The sequence below is a fragment of the Cyprinus carpio genome, chromosome A14, assembly GCF_018340385.1.
Source record: "Cyprinus carpio isolate SPL01 chromosome A14, ASM1834038v1, whole genome shotgun sequence".
Lineage (NCBI taxonomy): Eukaryota > Metazoa > Chordata > Actinopteri > Cypriniformes > Cyprinidae > Cyprinus > Cyprinus carpio.
The window spans coordinates 920,712-931,629 of NC_056585.1; the positions used below are offsets into that span (position 1 = coordinate 920,712).

Here is a 10,918-nt window from a genome sequence, read left to right on the forward strand (position 1 = left end):
GCTGTTCATTTGCATAATATTCTGCATCTTTCTTTTATATTATGAATTTAAAAAGTTGTTTTTGCTTTGTCAGTGGTCATTTTTGCTTTAGAACAATGAAGCTATATTATGCAATTTTTTATGGTTATAAATAATTTTTAAAAATCTGTTTGATTTTGTTGCAGTAAATTGACAAGCAGATCATACCAATTGCCAATGGAAGCTGATTGAAAACAAGGTTAGTTTTGTAAGACTTTCATATTCTAATTATACAGATGTTGTGATGTTATAGCTGTCATGTCTTTTCCAGAAATAACTTAATAATATTATTTTGTTTTTAGAATGTCCACAACAGCTGGCCAGTTCTATTGATTGTGAATCTCCTAGAAACATGAGCTGTGTCCCAAACTGAAGTGCATGGACTCCGGAGTCCGCATTTGAACTGCAATTGCATCACAGTGTCATGACGTAAGCTGTTGCAATTCAGGTTGCACCCTCCGAAGACCGCATTCCAAGGCCGATTGTGTCACTGTGGAGTGATGAAGACTGACGTAATTCGAAAGCGTCACTTTGCACCCTACCATATCCCAGAATCACGTGTGCGCAGATGACGACGGTGTTTATATTCAAAGAACATAGAGGATGTTCTGTGGGGGAATTCACATTGAAATGTAAGTATTGTGTTTTCATTTACTCAAATACCTAGTGAAAGTGTCAAAAGCTAGGTTTTTTTTTTACACAAAGCCCACAAACAATAAGACAGCCAAAATATAAGGCAATACACTTTCCCTTTGTTGTGTTTTTGTATTGCTGTCATGCAAGATATGTCTACAAATGTTTTAACCAAACTTTAGTACTTCAGTATTTTGTATGCATGTCCTGCTGTGTCATATTTTTTAATGTTAAGATTGCAAACCTGTCTTTATTTTTCATAAGTGTTTCCATTTTCTCTTGTTTTAGTACTATTCTGGAGAAAATCAGCCTGCTGGGGAAAGACTTAAAAAATACAAAGTATGCAAGTTAATAGACACATTTTTGCTGAAATTTGTTGTGCTGTTGATGTTAATAGGCATGGTTTATTTGCTCTGCCTTAGGATTGCAAGTGCTCTGAGACAGGTGAGGGACTGAGTGGAAGCTGGTGGAGTTACTCAGGGAGGACATCAAACTCTCTTCTTGACCCTGACTGTTGTGTTTTCTGTCAGCATTTGACATTTTTGACATCCTGTCAAATGCTGAATTTAATTTACTGTTTTTATACAGTGCTTATTTTTGCAGTGACTGTCTACAGCAGTTGAATATGAGGCAGGCAACTGGTTGTCTATCTATTGATGAAGGGTTAACAATGCTAAAGCCATAGAAACCCTTCTCTGGAGTAGGTTTTCATTACAGCAAGTAAAAGTGGTGCTTACCCCTTTACAAATATGAAATGTTCCTTTACTTGGGGTTAAAAGTAATGTGTTTACACTGTATATAATTATTTATTTATTGGAGGGGGGGGGGATATGGTCTTGGTTCCAATTGATGATCTATTAATATTGTATTCTTCCAAGTTAATAGACACATTTTTGCTGAAATTCATTGTGCTGTTGATGTTAACAGGCATGGTTTATTTGCTCTGCCTTAGGATTGCAATTGCTCTGAGACAGGTGAGGGAGGGAGTGGAAGCAGATAGAGACAGAGGAGAGAAGAGCACAGGAGAGCAAGTGTCCTGGGACAGATGAGGGAGTGATTGAAAGCTGGTGCAGCTGCTATCAAACTCCAGAGAGAGAGATGGAGGAGAGAACGAGAGAGAGACATCAGAGCACAGGAGAGCAGTGTCCTGGACAGGTGAGGGAGCGATTGAACTGCAGAGAGAGAGACAGAGGAGAGAAGAGCACAGGAGAGCAAGTGTCCTGGCACAGGTGAGGTAGTGAGTGGAAGCTGGTGGAGTTACTCAGGGAGGACATCAAACTCTCTTCTTGACCCTGACTGTTGTGTTTTCTGTAAGCATTTGACCTGTAAACATTTTTGACATCCTGTCAAATGATGAATTAAATTTACTGTTTTTATACAGTGCTTATTTTTGCAGTGACTGTCTACAGCAGTGGAATATGAGGCAGGCAACTGGTTGTCTATCTATTGATGAAGGGTTAACAATGCTAAAGCCATAGAAACCCTTCTCTGGAGTAGGTTTTCATTACAGCAAGTAAAAGTGGTTCTAACCCCCATTACAAGTATGAAATGTTCCTTTACTTGGGGTTAAAAGTAATGTGTTTACACTGTACATAATTATTTATTTATGGGGGGGGGGTATATGGTCTTGGTTCCAATTGATAATCTATTAATATTGTATTCTTCCCCTCCAAGTGCATGTCCCTTCATACAAATAAGATTTATCGTGTTAGGGAATTTTGCTGTTAAAATGTAGCTCTTTATCTCTCTCTCTCTCTCCTGGCCATTTGACTATAAATTAAGTAAATTTTTTCACAGGAAACATTTGTACACTTCTCTCATGAAGAAGCCACAGATAACAGAATCCCCTGTCTGCAATGCAGTCGGATGGCTTTGCAGCAACCCCAAGTCTTTAAAGGTTTAGTGGATGAGCCGTTGAAAGAGGAAGACCAGGAAAAAGGCCTTCTTGAGCTTTCACATGGATCTAAATTTGCTTCAATCAATCCTGTGTAGAAATGTGTAGTGTATGAAAAAAATTGTTCATTCTGAAATGGTTGAGTAAAAACATACATTTTATTTCAAATAAAGTGTTCAAATGCTTAAGCTTTGTTTTAATTTTTTGTGTTTTATTCTTTGTGTTCATTATTAAGTTAAGACATTACAAAACAGGATGATAAACTTTTAACTTTAAAAATACTTAAAGGGATACCATGGGTATGTACATATGTATGTATGTATGTTAATGACTTTAATTATTAACTATAGCTATTCAACATTACAGCATAATTGAGGGCTACATTTATTTATTTGTTTTTTTTTTATTAGACTTTAAAAAACTACTTCTAATATAAGTAAACTTAAAACAATCTTCACATAAACCCATTATAATAAATCTCATTTTTATCTGCCTGTGCCCTTTAGCAAGTAGGATATATACAGAAATTTAATAAAGATATCAAACACTAAATTCTAAATTAAATACAGATAAATCCTTAAAGCTACAAAAGTTATAGATTTCCTCTTTTTTTCTTTTGTTCTTTGATTTGCAGCCATCAAAGCAGCTGGTTATGAGGTTATTTTGGCTGCTTTAAGAGCTGACGCTGCTGAGCATGACGCGGATCTGACACGCATTGTATTTTCTCACAACTCTTTAACTTTTCTGGCATGCTTCAGGTCATTAAGTCTTTACCAATGAGCTGACAAGTTGAATCGGGTGTGTTAGATGAGGGAGACAGTAGCACTTGGTTTACTTGCAGAACTGGACTGAATTAATTCCGATTCATGAATCTGAATATAGAGTTTACATGAACGCTAAATAAAGTAATCGGGTTGAAGTGCACGTTTATGTCACATGCACACACTGCACAAATATACAGGTCCTTCTCAAAAAATTAGCATATTGTGAAAAAGTTCATTATTTTCCATAATGTAATGATAAAAATTTAACTTTCATATATTTTAGATTCATTGCACACCAACTGAAATTTTCAGGTCTTTTATTGTTTTAATACTGATGATTTTGGCATACAGCTCATGAAAACCCAAAATTCCTATCTCAAAAAATTAGCATATCATAAAAAAGGTTCTCTAAACGAGCTATTAACCTAATCATCTGAATCAACTAATTAACTCTAAACACCTGCAAAAGATTCCTGAGGCTTTTAAAAACTCCCAGCCTGCTTCATTACTCAAAACCGCAATCATGGGTAAGAGGTTAACCCAGAAGGCCATCATTGACACCCTCAAGCGAGAGGGTAAAACACAGAAAGAAATTTCTGAACGAATAGGCTGTTCCAGAGTGCTGTATCAAGGCACCTCAGTGGGAAGTCTGTGGGAAGGAAAAAAAGTGTGGCATAAAACGCTGCACAACGAGAAGAGGTGACCGGACCCTGAGGAAGATTGTGGAGAAGGACCGATTCCAGACCTTGGGGACCTGCGGAGCAGTGGACTGAGTCTGGAGTAGAAAACATCCAGAGCCACCGTGCACAGGCGTGTGCTTTTGAACCAGAAACAGCGGCAGAAGCGCCTGACCTGGGCTACAAGAGAAGCAGCACTGGACTGGTGCTCAGTGGTCCAAAGTACTTTTTTCGGATGAAAAGCAAATTTTGCATGTCATTCGGAAATCAAGGTGCCAGAGTCTGGAGGAAGACTGGGGAGAAGGAAATGCCAAATGCCTGAAGTCCAGTGTCAAGTACCCACAGTCAGTGATGGTCTGGGGTGCCATGTCAGCTGCTGGTGTTGGTCCACTGTGTTTTATCAAGGGCAGGGTCAATGCAGCTAGCTATCAGGAGATTTTGGAGCACTTCATGCTTCAGTCTGCTGAAAAGCTTTATGGAGATGAAGATTTCGTTTTTCAGCACGAACCTGGCACCTGACAGTGCCAAAACCAGCTTAAATGGTTTACTGACCATGGTATTACTGTGCTCAATTGGCCTGCCAAGTCTCCTGAGCTGAACCCCATAGAGAATCTGTGGGATATTGTGAAGAGAAAGTTGAGAGACGCAAGACCCAACACTCTGGATGAGCTTAAGGCTGCTATCGAAGCATCCTGGGCCTCCATAACACCTCAGCAGTGCCACAGGCTGATTGCCTCCATGCCACGCCGCATTGAAGCAGTCTTTTCTGCAAAAGGATTCCCGACCAAGTATTGAGTGCATAACTGAACATAATTATTTGAAGGTTGACTTTTTTTGTATTAAAAACACTTTTCTTTTATTGGTCGGATGAAATATGATAATTTTTTGAGACAGGAATTTTGGATTTCATGAGCTGTATGCCAAAATCATCAGTATTAAAACAATAAAAGACCTGAAATATTTCAGTTGGTGTGCAATGAATCTAAAATATATGAAAGTTTAATTTTTATCATTACAATAATAAAAATAATGAACTAATACACAACAATCTAATTTCATAATAAGCACATATAGAGCTTCCCGCTGTTTGTGCATAATAACCATTCTGAATGAATATTTATCAATTTCTGTTCATAATTTGCAGATAATGAGCACATCCACTGTGCCATGCTTTTACATTTATCATGTAGTAAAATAGCCGCTCTATGCCCGATTCTGTGGATGAGAACCCAAAACAAGGGCTGGTGGGACGTTTTTCTGCTCCACTTCACAGATGCTGAGTAAAAGGAGAGTTTTATAATGACAGGAAGCTCATTTATTCAACACTTTATTCAACAGGAACATGACATTATTTCTGCATCATTGCACATGTGCAGTCCTTTCAGTTTTGGTTGTCAATCCAATCAAGTGTTTACATGCACTCTCAATCGTATTAGAAAAAGGAATAAACCCCCTTCAATCCGATCAAAATTTCATTCAGATCGAGCTCAGTCGGATCTATTAAGGTGTTTACATGAAGGCTTTTCAGTCCGATTGGTCTGTCAATATGATTAATAACGGATTATGTGGCTGCATTACAAGCACAATATACTGGCTGACAGGACTGTAAAATTTGTTTTACTGACATATGGCCTAACAACATCTCTTCTGACCGCAGTTCACTGTTGTTCAACTGAAGCACCTCCTTACCTGTATCTTTTCTGTGCTCGTCTGACTACTGCCTAGCGCTGAGGTGAAGTTGGAGTGCATGTCTGAAAGTCTCCCGTTTGATGTGATCATAAAGACGTGCATCTAAATAAATGCAATTATTGTCAAGAACAAAGAGACAGAAGCAGCAGTTGTCTCATTCACTAATAATTGCGTAGATTATTCACATTTATACGCACGTTTGAACTCATTACGAAAACTTGCGGCCTAATTCATAACACGTACATTTGCACATGAATTTGTTCTCAAGCTTGTCCTAATGTTAGTGAATTTAGAGTACTCTAAATAAGTGTCCGCGTGAACGAGATTAGTCATTTGCAAAAAACATACCCAGACCATCCTCATATAAGGACTTTCCGCACACGCTTTCCTTTTACAGCCTTTGGTTACTCGTGTCAAAGATACTCCACACAACCCCATAAGATACTCTCTACAGACGCGCTCTTGCCAGATCTTTGAGCAATGCCAAGTAAGCAGTCCTCAAAACCAGTTCATACACAATAAAACACCTTTTATACAGACCCATTTTACAGAGCTTTTATAAGCCGGCTGTACATGCGCTGTTATTTAGAGAAACATTGCAGCTCGAGCTATAGTCTAACACCGCTTTTCTTACTCTTTCATTGCATAAATGATTTCAAGATTAAAGGGATCATATGATGCTGCTACAAAGAACATTATTTTGTGTATTTGGTGTAATGCAATGTGTTTAAGCGGTTTAAGATTCAAAAAACACATTATTTTCAATATAATGTACATTATTGTTTCTCCTCAATGACCCACCTTTCTGAAACGCGTCGATTTTTACAAAGCTCATGGGTCTGAAAAGCGAGGTGTGCTCTGATTGGCCAGCTATCCCACGCGTTGTGATTGGCCGAATGCCTCGAGCGTGTGAAGGAAATGTTACACCCCTCACCATACTGTGATGACGTGTGTCTCGGTCAGAACACCGGCGAGACAAGACAAAAAACAATAAAACCCATTACAAACGAGGCATTTGTTGCATCCAGTGGCGACATAATTACTGATTATAATGACTTATAATGTGTTTTTACGCATTGCGTTGCATATCGCACCACGTAAACACAAAACCATGTCTGCATTTGTGATCAGAGAAATGACCAACAACAAGCGCTGCTCTACACTGCTCAAAACTCGCGTTTGAATCATCAGTGGCAAATTCTTTAAATATAAAATGCCAGACTGTCCTTTCAAATTTGGAACTGCCCCACTTTATAGAAACAGCCTTTGTGCACAGAGGCAGTGTAGGCTACTCTCACAGGAAACAGTCCTCAACCTCCGTAAAATGTGGAGTCATTTCTGTCATTTCTGACCAGAGATTTTTACATTTTGAATTTTGAAAAATCGTAGCTTCACTAGAATGGTACGAAACTTGATGACTTTTATGGCACTTGGAACGTGAACACACACACAAAAAAATTGAGGGCATGATTCGAAACACACACACACACACACACACACACCTCTGAACTGGTGTGGCTGTAACACTGCAACTATGTAAAATAAAATCAATAATTCGACTACAATGCAGTAAAAAAGTGGACGGCAAGGAAGGGGTTACACTCTAAACATCGCGAGTGTAAAACGGATACATCCACTCACATCACACTCACAGACACACACACATACAGAATTATACATACACAAATGAATTGGTATGACTATAACCATAAAGCCAAAATGAGTCAGAAGACTGAAATGATCAGATCAGGATTAAGCTCTGATAAAGCATTCTTTTTTTTGTGATAATTTTTTTTATTAGTGTTTTACATAAACAAATAACATCATAAGTCCATTTAGTACAAAAAGGAAAAAACAACATAATCCAGTAAATAAATAATCCAGTATTTTAGAAGGAAAAAAAAAAACCCTGCCAAACATCAATAGAGCTAGATTTGGCCTTATTTTGTGCTGTTGTATATTCACAGTAAGCCACTATTTTAAGAAGGCTATGGATCCAATATGTTTTCCCACACATGTGTGGTGTAAACCAGTTCTGTGATAAAGCATTTCTGTTCACTTTTGTTAAATATTTTAGAATTTTAATGTTTTGTGTAACAAATTGCATTCTGTGTTCAGGTTTGAATGTTTTAATTAATAATGCAAAAAACTACACTTCAAATGAACATTTAAAACAACAAAAAATATAAACCTTGACAAAAATTAGTCTTTGAGAATGCCTTTGAGAATATACATTTAAATTCACAACCTAATAAAAGTAAACAATTATGAATAAAAACAACTATGGGATTCACAAGCCTCTCTATAGAGTCCTATACAGGAATCTAGTGGTTATACCATGAAATTACAGGATTTACATTTTTTGCTCTCAGCAGGAGGTGCTATTCTGCCTTCAAAAATTGGATTTTAAAGACCTAGTCTCTATTTTAATCTGAAATACTGCATTAATTGAAAAATAATTGTAAAAAATGTTTTTTGTTTTTTTTTTCAATGGGAAAAAAACTGATCATAATTATTGCATACATATTACTTAGTACCATGAAATTCTCTCAAAATACAAAAGAAAAAAAAATATTATTGAACAAATATATTAGATTGATTTTACTGAAGAAAAAAAAAAGTTACATGTCAGGTGTTAGGGTTACTTTTGACCGCGAAGACCATGAGTGTGACTCTCAGATGAGGAGCGCACAAGGGTTAAACGAGGTGTTTCATGGGGGCGTGGACGAGTCTTAACTTTTATAAAGAATATCTCTTTGGGTTTGAGATTTTATTCTTTGCAACTTTAGGGATCTTATCTATGCACAATCAGCTTGTAACACTCCAAAGAGGAAGGAAAACTTGAAATCGCATCATATGACCCCTTTAACAGAAGAGAGATAATAATAATAATAATAATAATAATAATAATAATAATAATAATAAAAACACCTTGGGCCATTCAGGTAAGAGTGCTCATTTACTCCACAGCCAGGGTTGACTGCGCAGCAGCCGCATCACATATTGGTGTAAATCACTAATTTATGTTACTGGATGAGCTACTCAATAAAAGTGCAACACAGGAAACATAATCAACAGCTACTAGAGCAGAGAAGAGAGAGTAGAGCCTCTTTCTTGATTGAACACTGGGTGTATACTTCAGAATTACTTTCGTATAGACTGAGATGTAAAAAACTGTGAACTGTCAACAGTGATTAGGTATAGCTAAGACTGGTCCAGACCAACCTTACGAACGTATGACTTCCAGAAGGTATCCTTAACTAAGAATGTTTGGGGAAACATATTAACGGTAAGGTACAGCTTAAGGTATAACTTAAGAACAACGTAGCGTTAATAAGGTTTTGGGAAATGCAGCCCAGTCCTTTGCTGGTTATTGTTTTGCTATGTTTTGTGTGTGTTACATCTGCTCCTGTGTTTCTGCTGGTTATTGGCTCTGTGGATTTATAATTAAAGACTGTTTATTTGGATTACCCCTTCATCGTGTGAGTTAATCAGCACAGCACCGTAACACACTTTTATAAAGGCCTGAGGGACTTTATTTAGCAAAGGGAGAAGTGAACTAGAGTTACTTTATTGCATCCTAGCTCAGAATCCTTGCTTTTTTTACTGCCAAATGTGTAGTCTGAATTTTAGCTCCAGTGCAGCTCTTTATTCTGAATTATATAGACTCATATCACTTGGTTATCAGGTGTACTGTCCCAGTATCCCTTTTGGAAGGACACACAAATTTACCTTGAAAAACAAAATACTGTTTTGTGATAATCATCCTCAAACTAGACCTTGATAAAACAATTACATTTATTTTAGAAAGAAAAAAGCTAGTCAGTTGTAGTCTATTCTTTTTTTTTTTTAAATTGTGAATGCTAATGCTATTTAGTGTCTGCATTTGTCATTCAAACACAAAAATAAGCATGCCAAAGTTTAACTATTTGCATTCATGCATTTCAAAATGCATTTATTCAAATTCCTTATTTGCATAAATCTGTTAATTGTAGCATACTAACTAAATAATATATATATTTTAAGCAGTTTTAAAGTATGAACATGATTTAAATATGGTTAAATGTGGAACAAACAATATTAAATTACTTAATGCATATAATTGGTTTACATGCAATAATTTGGAATTATTGATGAAATATAAACCTGATTATTGTGATTATTTAAACATTCACCTACATAATTTGTTTCATTGTTTCTTGTATTACTGAAAATTCTTTAATATGACGATAACAAATAGGCCTATTATAAATAACTAAAATGACCAAAACGCAATTATTGATCCACAATGTGCAATTCCTTACTAAAAGCATCACAAAGTTGCAAAGGCATGGTCATCAGATAATTGGCAAGCTGGGTATCGTCTCATGCGCATTTCTTTCTTTAGTCAAACACAAATAAGATATTCTGAAGAGTGTTGGGAACTATACAACACAGGAGCTCAGTGGAGCGTATATGCAAACAAGGAAATTACTTCAGTTAAAATTAATTCGACATTAGTTCGTCATAAAATTTAGCTCGTCTTTAAAATAGATTCAGCTCTGTCATTATTACAAACGTAGCCTAAACTTTCAATTCACGCATCGATATCAAATAATCATTTTAAAACCACAGCACATGCTATTGACTGGTGAGAAATGAGCAGTATGAATAAAGCGTCATTATCTAACCGTTATCTGTCCGTCTTCGATCGAGCAGTCCAGTCACAGCGAAATTAAACGTCTCCTTCCTTTCACATATAGATTTCCATTGAGTTGGATTGCATGAGAAACTCAGTATGACAATGATCGCGTAAGCCACGCCTCCCTTCTGCAAAACTGAAAGACTCCAGGCACATTAATAGGTTTAATGAACAACTAATGTTAACTGAAAATGGACGCACGCGGTACAGTACATCTTATGTGTTTTATACAGTACCATTACAGCACACGGAAAGCCAAACAAACCCATTCCAGTTTATTTCGGTTGAATCTTAAATTATGGTATATATACTTACATTTATTACAGTGCATTAAGAAAGCTTTCAGACTTTTTTTTTCACATTTTGTAGCCATATGCTAAAATGATTTATATATTTATTTATTTATTTATTCAGTTAGTCAGTCTATGACATGGAGTTTTATCATGATTAACTCTGAAAGGTGTGCATCTGAAAGTGTGACAGCAGCAAACATCCACTCACAAAATGTGATTATCAACTCTTATAAGAGATCGTTATGGAAATAGCATTAATTTAAATCCAT

General features: G+C 36.5%; 1 protein-coding gene across 1 annotated transcript in view; it reads right to left on the reverse strand.

Moving 5' to 3' along the window:
• The window catches only part of LOC109056450 (cysteinyl leukotriene receptor 1-like), a 30,569-nt gene extending 20,099 nt beyond the window's left edge, over positions 1-10,470 (reverse strand). Inside the window, exon 1 of the mRNA XM_042769673.1 lies at positions 10,346-10,470. The gene's annotated coding sequence lies outside the window, so the exon portion shown is untranslated. The remainder of the gene's footprint in view (positions 1-10,345) is intronic.
• Positions 10,471-10,918: the final 448 nt, after the last annotated feature.